This window comes from Cervus elaphus, chromosome 9, assembly GCF_910594005.1.
Source record: "Cervus elaphus chromosome 9, mCerEla1.1, whole genome shotgun sequence".
Classification (NCBI taxonomy): Eukaryota; Metazoa; Chordata; class Mammalia; order Artiodactyla; family Cervidae; genus Cervus; species Cervus elaphus.
The window spans coordinates 40,370,421-40,384,881 of NC_057823.1; the positions used below are offsets into that span (position 1 = coordinate 40,370,421).

The 14,461-nt window shown below is 44.8% G+C and overlaps 1 non-coding gene across 1 annotated transcript; it reads left to right on the forward strand.

Annotated features, from left to right (window-relative positions):
• The first annotated feature begins 7,066 nt into the window (after window positions 1-7,066).
• On the forward strand, window positions 7,067-7,173 carry LOC122701112. Its single transcript, XR_006342960.1, has one exon. It is a non-coding gene; the product is annotated as a U6 spliceosomal RNA (small nuclear RNA).
• The last annotated feature ends 7,288 nt before the right edge of the window (window positions 7,174-14,461 follow it).

A 14,461-nucleotide genomic window follows, 5' to 3' on the forward strand; every position in this document is an offset into this window, starting at 1 on the left:
GATACAACCAGTCAACCCTAAAGGAAATCAATCCTGAATATTCACTGGAATGACTGAAGCTGAAGCTGAAACTCCAATACTTTGGCCACCCAATGTGAAGAACTGACTCATTTGAAAAGACCCTGATGCTGGGAAAGATTAAAGGTGGGAGGAGAAGGGGATGACAGAGGATGAGATGGTTTGATGGCATCACCAACTCTATGGACATGAGTTTGAGCAAGTTCTGGGAGTTGGTGATGGACAGGGAGGCCTGGCATGCTGCAATCCGTGGGGGTAACAAAGAGTCAGACATGACTGAGCAACTGAACTGAACTGAGCCCAACACTCCCAGAAAATAAAGCATAATATAGGGAAAACAAAGGTATCTCCCAGGACCTGAGGGCAAAATCCAGACCTCTTTTGGGATAGTTAAATTCTTTAAGACACAGGACAACCTTTGTCTTTGCCCAAGGCTCTGACAGCAAAATCATCATATTGCCTAACAGTTGGGGGGCCAGTATTGAGGTTATTGTTGTTGTTCAGTCACTAAGTCATGTCCAATGATTTGTGACCCCATGGACTGCAGCATGCCAGGCTTCCCTGTCCTCCACTATCTCCCAGAGTCTGCTCAAATTTGTGTTCACTGAGTTGGTGATGCTATCTAACCATCTCATCCTCTGTGGCCCTCTTCTCCTTTTGCCCTCAATCTTTCCCAGCATCAGGGTCTTTTTCATTAAGTCTGTTCTTTGCATCAGGTGGCCAAAGTATTGAGCTTCACTTTCAGAATCAGTCCCTCCAAAGAATATTCAGGGTTGATTTCCTTAAGGATTGATTGACTGGTTTGGTTTCCTTGCTATCCAAGGGACTCTTAAGAGTTTCTAGCACCACAATTCGAAAGCATCAATTCTTCGGTGCTCAGCCTTCTTTATGGCTCAACTTTCACATCCATACGTGACTACTGGAAAAACCATAGCTTTGACTAGACGGACCCTTCTTGTTGGCAAAGTGATGTCTTTGCTTCTTAATATGCCATCTAGTTTTATCATAGCTTTCCTTCCAAGGAAGCAAGCACAGTTTAATTTCACAGCTGCAGTCACCATCTGCAGTGACTTTGGAGCCCAAGAAAATAAAATCTGTCACTGCTTCCATTTTCCCCCTTTCTATTTGCCATGAAGCAATGGGATCTGATGCCATGATCTTAGTTTTCTGAATGTTGAGTTTCAAAAAAGTTTTTTCACCCTCTTCTTTCACCCTTATCAAGAGGTTCCTTAGTTCCTCTTCATTTTCTGCCATCAGAGTGGTATTCATCTGTATATCTGAGTTTCTCGATATTTCTCCCAGCAGTTTTGATTCCAGCTTGTGATTCATCTAGCCTGGCATTTTGCATGATGTACTCTGCATAGCAGGGTGACAATATACAGCCTTGTTGTACTCCTTTCCCAATTTGGAACCAGTCAGATATTCCATGTCTGGCTCTAACTGTTGCTTCTTGACCTGAATACAGGGTCAAGTGTCCCTGTCAGAGAGGGGATAAACAAACAACTCATCTGTCCTACAAGCATTTTCATATTTTTGTACTAATTCAATTATTCATTGTCCCCTTTGTATCTTATGACAAAGTGGTACAGAACTATTTACCTTAGAAATTAGCTAATAGTTAGGTAAATCCATTTCTTCCTGAGACCGGTCAATTTCCACCTATTTGACTTCCTCAAGGGGCTTTAACTGAATTTCCCCAATACATGTGACTATGAATATAAGTATTATAACAAGGCCAGTGTTGCGGACTAGCACAGTGTGGCAGCAGACATGCCCCGAAAAGCCTCTGGCACATGACCAGAGTCCCCCTCAGTCAGTAAGAATGAGTTCAGTGATGGAAATGTCTCCCAGAGTGATGGATGTCACTCAGGTTTGCGACTTCCATTCAGTCGTTTCAGGCTGTAAAAGCAGGAGTGGTCTCAGCAACATGTCATCATCCTTTCAGGCATCTGGTGTAACTGAGCTAAGAGACAATAGCATCTTTCTCTGAGCCTCTCTCGAGGTACCAAAGTTAACTGCATAAATCATTAAACTTTATGTTCAGCTACCATTCCTTATGGGCTTTCCTGGTGGCTCAGATGGTAAAGAAACTTCCTGCAATGCGGGAGGTCCAGGTTCAATCCCTGGGTCAGGAGGATCCCCTGGAGAAGAGAATGGTTCCCCACTCCAGTATTCTTGCCTGGAGAATTCTATGGCCAGAGGAGCCTGGTGGGTCTATGAGGTCACAAATAATCAGACACTACCGAGAGACCAAAACACACACACACTCCATTCCTCTTCCTCCTCTCCATTCAAACCCGAAGGTTCCCACTTTGGGAGAGGGTTGTTAGCGGTGGCCACTGTGCTGGTCCAGACTGCCAGCAGCAATACAAATCTAGTCTAGCACCTACCCTCCCCAAAGCCACTCTCATTCCTGTGGGTAGGGTTAAAATGGAGCAGAACTGGTGGGCTATCCCAACCGCTAAGCAATACAACGGTATTCACCCTCAGCCCCAATTTTGCCAAGTTGGGTGAAGGCACAACCCACCCCATCAGACCCTTAAGAATCTGACATAAAAATGTAAAGGCATAGTTACAGTTTCTTAGGGGTCATCCCTGGGTTCAGCGCCTGCGGTTGCAGCCCTGGTCCTGGACCACTGCATCAGGTAGGACAAAAGAGGTGGAAGTGACGCGAGGAAAAAAGAAAAATAATTACACCGCCATCTTTCCCACCTCCGCTTTCCCAAATACCATCCCCCCAAGAGCAGAGGAATCTAACTAGGGGGGACTATCCCTTGCCCCAGCCACTTGTTGTGTGTAAGTGCACACTCATAATGGTGTGTAAGCCAGCCGTTTATGCCTTTATTTCCCCATGTTTTAGACCTCTGAAATAGTTCTACATTGCTAATGATTAGTGAAATGGAAGTCAAAGCTACAATGAGGTATCACCTCACACCAGTCAGAATGGCCATCCCAAAAAGTCTATAAATGTTGGAGAAAAGGGAACGTTCTTACACTCTTGGCGGGAATGTAAATTGGTGCAGCCACTATGGAAAACAGTATGGAAGTTCCTTAAAAAACTAAAAATAGAGTTGCCATATGATCCAGAAAGCCCCTTTCTGTGCATATGCCCGCAGCACTATTTACAATAGCCAAGACATGGGAGCAACCTAAGTGCCCATTGACAGATGAATGGATAAAGAAGACATATGATAGGATATTACTCAGCCATAAAAAGAATGAAATAACATCATTTACAGCAACAAGGATAGACTTGGAGTTTATCATACTAAGTGAAGTAAGTCAGAGAAAGACAAATAGCATATGGTATCACTTATATGTGGCATCTTGAAAAATGATACAAATGGGACTTCCCTGGTGGTACAGTGAATGGGAATCTGCCTGCCAGTGGAGGGGACGCAGATTCGCTCCCTGGTCTGGGAGGATCCCACATGCCACTGAGCAACGAAGCCCATGCGCCCAACTACTGAACCTGTGCGCTCTAGGGCCCTGGAGCCACAACTGTTGAGCCTGTGTGCTGCAACAACGGAAGGCCGCTGGCCTAGAGCCTGCGCTCCACAAGAGAAGCGCCACGACGACCCCGCTAGCCGCAGCTAGAGAAAGTGCGCACGCAGCAGTGAAGGCCCATAATAAGTCAATAAAGTTATTTTTTAAAATTTTACAAATGATCCTGTTTACAAAATAGAAGCAGACTCACAGACATAGAAAATAAACTTACAGTTATCAAAGGAGAAAAGGGGGTGGTGTGGGGTTAAATAAGGAGTTTGGGATTAAGAGATACACACCATGTTATATTGGAGAAGAAAATGGCAACCCACTCCAATACTCTTGCCTGGAGAATCCCATGGACAGAGGAGCCTGACGGGCTACTGTCTGTGGGGTCACAAGAGTCGGACACGACCGAGCGACTAAGCACAGCATGTTATATAAAATAGACAAGCAACAAGGTCTTACTGTATGGCACAGGGAACTGCATTCAATATTTTGTAATAACCTCTAATGGAAAATAATCTAAAAAATAATGTATATATGATATATAATTATATAGTTATATACAATTATACATATAATTGGAAGACTTTTCTGTACAGCTGAAACTAACACAACATTGTAAATCAACTATACTTCAATTTACAAGAAGTTTCCATTGTTCATTTCTCCATCAAACTTACTCAGGATGACATCTCTCTGTCCATCTACTTCATGGACCCAGGTGGCCATTTCAAATGAGCACCCTAGGAAACCTATTTGTTAAATCAAATCATCTTCCAAATCTGGAAGGTGTTCTTCTGTTGGGCATCACATGTCCTATGCACCCCATATGGTCATCCGGTTAACGGGCCAGTTTTCCATCGCCCTCTGCCTGACCATATGGCCAGGCCATTGGCCCCTGCCTGTGAGTCAGTAAAAACTCAAATATAGGGTCTTTTTACTACAGTTCAGTCCTTCCACCACTGCTAGGAAAAATGCAAACCGGCCCCCTGAGTTGAGTTGCTTTGATTTTCTTCTATCAGAGTGGTAGCCTGCCAAACAGGAAGGTGTCCACTCACTGTGGAGCTTCTGCCCACAAACCACACAGCTCTTTGTTGGCCAGTGGACGGCAGCCCCCAGGGCACTGCCCAGGTAGCCTGTAGCCATAGGATCCAGCAGCTCTTTTCTTTTTTTTCAAATTTCAAACTTTTTATTTTGTATTGGGGTATAGCCGATTAACAATGTTGTAGTTTCAGGTCAATAGTGAAGGGACTCCACCATACATATACATGGATCCAGGCTTCCCTGGTGGCTCAGTAGAGAATCCATTGCAATGCAGAAGTCACTGGAGACGCAGGTTCAATCCCTGGGTAGGGAAGATCCCCCTGGAGGAGGAAATGGCAAACTGCTCCAATATTCTTGCCTGAAAAATCCCATGGACAGAGGAGTCTGGCGGGCTACAGTCCATAAATAGACAGATGTAGACACGACTGAAATGACTTGCAACTTAGCACACATGCGTACATGTATCCATTCTCCCCCAAAGCCCCCTCCTATCCAGGCTGGCACATAACACTGAGCAGAGTTCCATGTGCTATATACTAGGCCCTTGTTGGTTATCCATTTTGAATATAGCAGCGTGACACAACCTTCCCAAACTTCCTAACCACCCCTTCCCCCAGGCAATCATGTTTGTTTTCTAAGCCTATGAGTCTTTTTCTGTTTTCTAAGTTCATTTGCATCATTTATTTTTAGATTCCACATATAAGAGATGTCTACAATATTTTTCCTTCTCTGTCTGACTTACTTCATTCAGTATGACTCTCTAGGTCCATCCATTTTGCTGCAAATGGCATGCTTTCCTTCTTGTTAATGGCCGAGTAATAGTCCATTGTATATATTTACCACATCTTCTTTATCCATCTGTCTGTTGATGGACATTTAGGTTGCTTCCATGTCTTGGGTATTGTAAAAAAAAAAAAAAAGTGCTTCAATGAACACTGGGGTGCGTGTATCCTTTCTGATCATAGTTTTCTCCAGATATATATCCAGGAGTGGGATTGCTGGGTCATATGGTAGCTCTATTTTTAGTTTTTTAAGGAACCTCCATACTGTTCTCCACAGCGGCTGTGCACAAAGTTGGTCAGTTGTGTCCAACTCTTTGTGACCCCGTGGACTGTAACCCACCAGGCTCATCTATCCATGGGATTCTCCAGGCAAGAATACTAGAGTAGGTTGTCATGCCCTCCTCTAGGGAATCTTCCTGACCTGAGGATTAAATCCACATCTCTTGTGTCTCCTGCATTAGCAGGCAGGCTCTTTACCATTAGCACCACCTGGTACACAATGGCTGTACCAATTTACATTCCTGCCAACTGTGTAGGAAGGTTCCCTTCTCTCCCTACCCTCACCAGCATTTGTTGTTTGTGGATTTTTTGATAATTCAGCAGCTCTTTAGGTGGTTCCGAGTCAGCCCTAGAGGAAAAGAGTAAGTATCACCTGGCATTCTGTGGCATGTTCCTGTATGAAACACTTCCATTGTATGATGGAACACTCCTGGGCATTGCCCTCCCCACTAGAGTATTTCTCCATCATCACCCAAGGCATAATGAGTGTTTCAGGTTCAAGGTTATTTTATGTCTCTCAGTCATAGGGGAAATCTCAAAGCCCAATAGCAAGCTGTGTGTGTGTGCTTAGAGGCTCAGTCGTGTCCAAGTCTTTTAGTAATAATTTTCTCTCAAATGTGAATGTTCTGGTCCCAAATCCCAGAAATTGCCACTAGGTGGCACTCACAGGCTTTTGCTATAAACTCCAGTCTACACTGCACATTGGGCTTTGGAATTGCAAAGCAACAACCTGTGTGGGCTCAGACACCCTCACAGGTTCCCATTTACTGTTTCCAATCAATATTGGAGGAAGGGTAGATTTCCATGCCTTCTGTTTTACAATGCTGGTAGGGGAAGCCTTCCCCAGTCAGACACAGTATCTATCCTCATAATACATTCAGGTAAAGAAGATGCAACCACTTCATACAGTCTTGATGTGGGTTCAATCCCTGGGTCAGGAAGATTCCCCAGAGTAGGAAATGGCAACCCACTCCAGTATTCTTGCCTGGGGAAATCCCATGGACAGAGGAGCCTGGTGGGCTACAGTCCATGGGGTCACAGAGCCGGGTACGATTGAGTGACTAAACAAAAACAAAGTGGATGCAACCACTTCATATAGTCTGTTCATACCTTCGATTTTCATCCAAACTTTCACCTTTATCCCTTCTACCCTCCCAATTTAGCTATAGCTCCGTTAGGACTTCACTGTGATTTTGGAATCACAGTTCACGGGGCTCCCATATCAAGGAGTCCCAGAAAAAGTCTCTTCTCCATCCTCTGACCATTTTACTCACTCAAGTTCATATGGCCTTGAGTCTCCAGCAGGGGTCAGTTCTTATCTTGATTATATTGCAGGGCCATTGCCCCAGATAATTGGAGGCCTCTAGCCATCTTTGTCTTCCAGCTTTAAAAATTCCTCCACAAAGAATAAATAAAGCAGACTTATTTAGGGCCCTTCACTATCAGAGCTTGTGTTCACTTCAGCAGCACATACACTAAAATTGGAATGATACAGAGAAGATTAACATGGCCCCTGTGCAAGAATGACATGCAAATTTGTAAAGTGTTCCAAGTTTAAATATATATATATATATATAACTTATATAACATGTGTGTGTGTGCCTGTGTGTGTGTGTGTGTGTGTGTATGAAGTCACTTCAGTTGTGTCCAACTCTTTGTGACCCTATGGACTGTAGCCAATCAGGCTCCTCTATCCATAGGATTCTCCAGGCAAGAATACTGGAGTGGGCTGCCATGCCATCCCTCCAGGGGATCTTCCCAACCCAGGGATTGAACCCACATTTCTTATGTCTCCTGCATTGGCAGGTGGGCTCTTTACTACTAGCGCCACCTGGGAAGCCCATAATGTAACATATATAATATATACATATCTTCACTGTGGTTCCAGTATCATTTCTCCCTTCAATAGTGGCCCTGATACTACTGCCTGTAGCTCAGACCAGCTGTAATACAAGCTTGGTCCAGTCTCAGAATCTGCAATACTCTTTTGCTTTCATTTTAGCAATTACAGATAATAACCAAGGCAGAGTGTATTTTTTTGCTTATTTCTTGTTACTTTTGATTTCATTATGCATCCAGTGAACCAACTCTGTGGGAATAGATTCTATCATTTCTAAATTCTATTTCTGGTTTTTTTAATATATATTTAAATTTTTTACCTATTTATTTTTGGCTGCACTGGGTCTTTGTTGCTGTGCCTGGGCTTTCTCTAGTTGCTGTGTGAGCAGGGGCTATACTTTGTTGCGGTGTGTGGACTTCTCGCAGTGGCTTCTCTTGTTGTGGAGCACAGGCTCCAGGACTTGCAGGCTCAGTAGTTAGGGCACATGGGCTCTAAACAGCTGGCTCAGTTGTTGTGGAGCACAGGCTGAGCTGCCCCAAGGCATATGAATACCAGATCACCTTATCTGCCTCCCCAGAAATCTGTATGCATGTCAAGAAGCAACAGTTAGAACCGGACATGGAACAATGGACTGATTCCAAATTGGGAAAGGAGTATGTCAAGGCTGTATATTGTCACCCTGCTTATTTAACTTATATGCAGAGTACATCATGCAAAATGCCGGGCTGGATGAAGCACAAGCTGGAATCAAGATTGCCAGGAGAAACATCAATAAGCTCAGATATGCAGATGACCACCATTATGGTAGAAAGAGCAACTAAAGAAACTCTTGATGAAAGTGAAAGAGTGGAGTGAAAAACTCAACACTGGCTTAAAACTCAACATTCAAAAAACTAAGATCATGGCATCTGGTCCCATCACTTCATGGCAAATAGATGGGGAAACAATGGAAAGTGACAGACTTTCTTTTCTTGGGCTCCAAAATCACTGCAGGTGGTGACGGCAGCCATGAAATTAAAAGACACTTGCTCCTTGGAAGAAAAGCTTTGACCAACCTAAACAGCATATTAGAAAGCAGAGACATTACGTTGCCAACACAGGTCCATCTAGTCAAAGCTATGGTTTTTCCAGTCATGTATGGATGTGAGAGTTGGACCATAAAGAAAGCTGAGAGCCGAAGAATTGATGCTTTTGAACTGTGGTGTTGGAGAAGACTCTTGAGAGTCCCTTGGACTGCAAGGAGATACAACCAGTCAACCCTAAAGGAAATCAATCCTGAATATTCACTGGAAGGACTGAGGCTGAAGCTGAAACTCCAATACTTTGGCCACCTGATGTGAAGAACTGACTCATTTGAAAAGACCCTGATACTGGGAAAGATTAAAGGGAGGAGGAGAAGGGGATAACAGAGGATGAGATGGTTGAATGGCATCACAGACTATGGACATGAGATTGAGCAAGTTCTGGGAGTTGGTGATGGACAGGGAAGCCTGGCGTGCTGCAATCCGTGGGGCAGCAAATAGTCGGATACGACTGAGTGACTGAACTGAAGTGTCTCTCCCTTCCTGGGACACCAATGCTGTACCCTTAGATGATAAGACTATGTTTCACACGCCAAGGTCATACTGATTCAATGTATATGTGCTGATCTGATTTTTAAAAAAAAAAAAACAAAATCCTGAAGGAATGTATCCCTGACTTTTTTATGTTCTTTGCTCTGACCAGACATAAAACTGTGCTATAAACCATGTTTCTCTGGAGCAGTCCCTCAGAGTAATCTGAGAGGCTGTCTTCTGGGCTATAGCCCTCAGTTTGGCTCAAATAAAACTCGTTTCTATTCCTATTATAGATTGCTTATTGTTTTCATCCACACTTCTTTTTTTTTTTTTTCATCCACACTTCTTTGACTGGATCTTTGTTGCTCAACCCATCTCCTGAGTTCCTTATGTCAACAATGACACGTTTCAGGCCCCACATCTCCAGTGGGTTCTTTCTAACTGCTTGTTCTTTCTTCATGTTCAGGAGCGTCCTGGGTCTGAGGAAATCCTTGCTGGCAGGTCTACGCAGTCGGCTTCACTAGTACAAGTTGTTCCATTTCTTCTTTGCAGTTCCTGCAAGTCTCAGATCCCCGGAGGACCCATAGTCCCATCTGCCCTGATGGTGAACCTACTGTGGGGGAGACTACACCTCAGGGCTGAGGGCCTCTCAGGTACGTTTTGGCCCCATCATTTTGCATTTTCTCACCCCCTCTCCACGCACCCCCGCCAGGTGTGTGTGTGTGTGTGTGTGCCTGTGTGTGTGCTAAATCGCTTCAGTCCTGTCTGACTCTTTGCAACCCATGGACCATAGCCCGCCAAGCTCCTCTGTCCATGGGATTCTCCAGGCAAGAATCCTGGAGTGGGTTGCCATGTCCTCCTTCAGGGGATCCTCCTGACCCAGGGATCTAACCCAGGTCTCTTAAGTACATTGGCAGGCGGATGTCTTTACTGCTAGCGCCACCTGGGATGCCCCACAAAAGTCGTTTTCTATGAGACGTACTGTGTGATTCACTCCTAGCTTCCTCTCTGCTCTCACTCCTGTGACTCATCTATTCTGTCTGCAAGCCCTGAGATCACTCAAGGTCAAATGACTGCAACTGAAATGCTTAACTTCATTTTCCCTATTATATATAATCTTCTGTTACGTAAGTTCAATTCATCTACGTTTACTGATATAACTGATACTTTGGTGTCATCTCTCTTGTACCATGTCATATTCACTCTGTATTGTTTTATTTTCAGGGCTTCCCAGGTGGCTCAGTGGTAAAAAATCAGCCTGCAATGCAGGAGACCCAAGTCTGATTCCTGGGTCGGGAAGATCGCCTGGAGAAGGAAATGGCAACCCACTCCAGTATTCTTGCCTGGAGAATCCCATGGACAGCAGAACCCGGCAAAGTATAGTCCATGGAGTTGCAAAGAGTCGGACAGTACTGAAGTGACTAAAACAGCAACAAATTCTCTGTCTGATTTGTTTGCTTTTGCTTTTGTATTTCTTTTGGAACTGAGGAGCTTTGTATTTCCGGTTGGTGGTTATTTTTCGGTTAATTACTTCTATGAGGTCCTCAGGCCTTTGTCCTTATTCAGGTTTCTGCTATTTTATTTGCCAGCTCTGAGTGCCGTCCTTGGATGCTGACCTGTTCTCTCTGTGAGAGTCAGTGAGCTCCCAGTGTTTTCCCCGCGCTCTCCCCATCCCCCACTGTTCAGCCACTCTTAGCACATACAAGGTTTACGTACATTTTCTCCACCCTTTTTCCTATCTTTGTTTTATAGTTTGACCCACAGATAACATATTCCAGGCATCAAGAGCTTTTTGCCAGTTTCTCAAATCATCTCCTTTTTGGATAAATTTCATCCTCAAACGACCTGTGAATGGGTATTCCCTGTTTCTATATTTTTAAAGCTGTTTTTTTTCTAGCATCTTAATACTTAAAGGATTACTTGTCTGCATATAAAAGCCATTGGTTTACCCTCTCATACACTGTTTCTTTTTAAAAATACTATTTCTTAATTTTATTTATTTATTTATGCTTATTTTATTTTTGGCTATGCTGGGTCTTTGTTGCTGCTCAGGCTTTTCTCTAGTTGCAGCAAGGGGGCCTCCTCTTCATTGCAGTGCTCAGAATTTGGCAAGACAGAATCCCATTCTTTCGAGGTGCCGTCTCCAAGAAGGTACCATAGCTGAGTCTTCAGAGAGCCATTCCACATTTCCATTGAGTCAGCCACTTCTGGATGACAGACTATGTGGTAAGACTATGACAGAGAAGAATAAACCTGACTGCACATTGGATCTATTCCTTTAGCTGTAACCTCTGCGCTCTGTTACCTGTGCCTGGTTATGCTGGTTCTGAACATCTGTAAAAGAATATTCCTTGCAGCCTGAAATATACATACAACTCCTTCTCAATGCTCTGCCTCACAGGCTTTAAAAGTATAACACTTTTCCATTCAAATAGAGATAAACGTTGTAGAACAGAAAGTAACAACTGTCTTGTTGGAAGATTATATGTGAGCAGATCTATGCAGAGAGCTGCGAGAACAAAGGATTAAAGAAGCAAGAAGTCTGCAACAGCCAGTTACACCTCCTCCCCTTTTAGTACAAAAAAAGCCTGAATTCTAACTCAGGTAAAATGGTTCTTTGGAACACTAGTCCATCATCTTCTTGGTCTGCTGGCTTCCTGAACAAAGTCGTTATTCCTTGTATCAACACCTTGTCTCTTGGTTTATTGGCCTGTCATGCTGGGACCTGGGGCTTCCCTTGTGGCTCGAGGTAAAGAATCCAGGAGATTGCAATGCAGGAGACGCGGGTTCAATACCTGGGTGGGGAAGATCCTCTGGAGAAGGAAATGGTAACCCACTCCAGTACTCTTACCTGGGAAATCCCATGGACAGATGAGCCTGGCAGGCTATAGTCCCTGGGGTTGCCAAAAAGAGTCGGACACAAATTTGTAACTAAACAATAATATGCAGGGAGGAGTAGGAGCTTGGACTCAGTAACAAGACCAGTTAATGCCATTAACATGTGCCCAATGCTGCTTCTTTGCAGTGGAATTAATTTCTTGGTCAGAAGGAACACTGTGCAGAGTACCATGACAGCAGGTAGATCACTGTGTGAGTCCAGAATGGTGGAGCTAAGAGAAGCATCAGAGGCAAGGAAGCCAAATCTAGTCTCAGATCTAGATCAAGTGAAGTGAAAGTGGCAGTCACTTCACTTGTGTCCGACTCTTTGCGACCCCATGGACTGTAGCCCACCAGGCTCCTCTGTCCATGGAGTTCTCCAGGCAAGAATACTGGGGTGGGTAGCCATTCCCTTCTCCAGGGGATCTTCCTGACCCAGGGATCAAACCCGGGTCTCCTGCATTGCAGGCAGACTCTTTACCGTCTGAGCCACCAGGGAAGCCCAAAGATATGCCAAGGAAGACAAATCTACATTCAGATCTAGCTCAAGGGTCTGTGTCTATTTCTGTAAGAGTGAATTTCTTACCCCTCCATGATGGAAAAGAGAATATAATCAACCAGAAACCAGGAAAGTGGCTACTCTTCCTTCACGAGGGGCTCAGGGCTGGTCTCTGGAGCTGTCATACGGCTCACTCAGCGGCGGCATGGCCCTGGTCAGATGTGGTCGGGAGAAGTCCATGGTACTGAACCGTGCACAGGCTCCACTGCCGTCACCAAGGCCACTTTGCTCATGGGTCCACTGAGCCTGCTGTGCCTGGGAAAAGGCTGATGGACACCTACAGGTGTTATTTTGTCCACCTAGTTATGAAGAGCCTCCTCTGCATAGATGCTCTTTGGTGGGCATCCACACAGAACACAAAAAACTTCACAGTCTGCTCCCTTCCAAGAGGTCCACACATATTCTTCTCCAGACGTTCTCATTATTAATTTTCCAATTTTGATCCTCTTAAGACCTTGGCAATCCAGCCAAATAATCAGCCACTGCCCATAAATCATGGTACACTCATTCTTCCAGGCATTTCTCACTCCAGACAAAGTGCACAGCCAGATGCGCTGCCCAGAGGATTTCTCTTCACCTCTGACCCCAATTCAGGAGGGTCAGAGTCAGGGGAAAACAGATTTAAAGATGTTATACAATTGGCTTGGAAGATGGAGAGAGAGGTTCTAAGTCAAATAATGCTGATGGCTTCTAGAAGCTGGACAAGGCAAGGAAATAGATGCCCCCTAGAGTGTCTAGAAGGAACCCAGCCCTTCTGTCCCCTCAATTTAGCCAGTGAGATTTCTGACCTACAGGAGGGCTGCCCACTGGAGCTGTCCACTTCTGAATGTCAAAAGCTTCTCATGCAGACCATCTGGAAACCAGGCTCAAGTTCTTTCTCTCTCCGTCAGCTGGCCAAGAAGGCTCCCCATGAGGTCACAGGCCTGGACTGATGGCAAGAGGCAAACACAGGAGGTGGCAGCAAAGGAGTCCAAGCCAGCCGCTGGTGTAGCCTATATGCACCTTTGGACATGCCCAGGCTCGGTCTCTAGTCTGCCACTGGTGCTCTGCTGCTGCTGCGGGCACCAAAGGGCAGTATAAGGACAGCAATGCCAACTTTGTTGTGGGCAACTCAGGCTGCATCTTCACCTGATGTCCCATGGTTAGGCCTTTCCAACCCAAAGCCAGAAAATATTTCTCAAAGGGAGAATGGTTCTATATGCAAAGGAGGGGATGAATTTGCTCTAAAATCCTGAGGATTATGCTGTATTCTCTTGGTGCTTTCCAGAAGCTCTGCACAGCGCTCCTATTTGTCACAGACACAGCGAGTGTCATTGGTTCTGCTGGATCATGAGGCCCAAGTGTTGGGGAAGCTCTTACTGTGGCACAGACTGCCCTTGTTCTGGTCTCCTCTCAAACCCAGGTGGCTGGGACTTCCCTGGTGGTCCAGTAGCTAAGACTCCAAGCTCCTAACACAAAGGGTCCAGGTTTGATCCCTGGTCAGGGAAACAGACCCCACATGCCTCAACTAAAAGATTCTGCATTCTGCAACTAAAGAGTGTTGTAACTGAGACCTGATACAGCCAAATAAATAAATAATAATAATAAAAACAGGTGGCTTTCCAGGTAGCTCTCATTGGGAAAAGGATCAGACACAGACATGGTGCGTGTTGTCTCTGCTCTGAAAGGACTCACCAAGAACTGTGCCTCTCTTTTTTGGTGGTAGGTTGTGGAAGGTGCATTTGTCTTTTATCAGAGAAGAGGTACATTCCAGACCATCAGACTAGCCAAATGAGGAAATGGTGGACCTCTGAAATTTTATGAGGTTTTATGAGGTTCATACTGCTCACCATATGACTTGTGTGCATCTTATTAAGACATCAAAAGTATCTGCTCTTTCTTGTTCATCAGGCCAGTCAACATCACATCAACGCAGAGGATCAGCACCAGGTTTTCTGGAACGGCAAGGTGGTCGAGTGGTCTATGGATTATATTATAGCCGAGCAGGAGAGCTGACACATCCCTGAGGTAAGAC